Here is a 701-nt window from a genome sequence, read left to right on the forward strand (position 1 = left end):
CCTGCCTCTACTAGAAATTTAGCTGGGCGTGGTGGTGGGCTCCTATAATCCCAGCTACTCAGGAGGCTGAGCCAGGAGAATCACTAGAACCTGGGAGGCAGAGGTTGCAGTGAGCCGAGATTATGCCGCTGCAGTCCAGTCCAGGCGACAGAGTGAGACTCTGTTTCAAAAAAAAAAAAAAAAATTAGCCAGGCATGGCGGCTTGAACCTATAGTTCCAGCTACTCAGTAGGCTTAGGCAGGGGAATTGCTTGAACCCAGGAGGCAAAGATTGCAGTGAGACGAGATCACACCATTGCACTCTAGCCTGGTGACAGAGCAAGACTCTGCCAAAAAAAAAACCAGTCTGTTAGCCAGGCACAGTGGCTCACACCTGTAATCCTAGCATTTTGGGAGGCTGAGGCAGGTGGATCACCTGAAGCCAATAGTTCAAGACCAGTCTGGCTAACATGGGGAAATACTGTCTTTACTAAAAATACAAAAAAGTAGCTGGGCATGGTAGCAGGCGCCTGTAATCCCAACTACTTGGGAAGCTGAGGCAGGAGAATCGCTTGAAACCAGGAGGCAGAGGTTGCAGTGAACTGAGGTCACAGGACTGCACTCACTTTGGCAACACATATACTAACATTGTTAATGATACAGAGATTAGCATGGCCCCCACACAAGGATGACACGCACATTCATGAAGCCTTCCATGTTTTT

General features: G+C 48.8%; 1 non-coding gene across 1 annotated transcript; it reads left to right on the forward strand.

The window, feature by feature from the left end:
- Nucleotides 1-596: 596 nt before the first annotated feature.
- LOC116534349 lies at nt 597-701 on the forward strand. Its single transcript, XR_004261674.1, has one exon. It is a non-coding gene; the product is annotated as a U6 spliceosomal RNA (small nuclear RNA).

Source organism: Sapajus apella, unplaced genomic scaffold, assembly GCF_009761245.1.
Source record: "Sapajus apella isolate SASKATOON/1434 unplaced genomic scaffold, GSC_monkey_1.0 scaffold86, whole genome shotgun sequence".
Taxonomy (NCBI): Eukaryota; Metazoa; Chordata; class Mammalia; order Primates; family Cebidae; genus Sapajus; species Sapajus apella.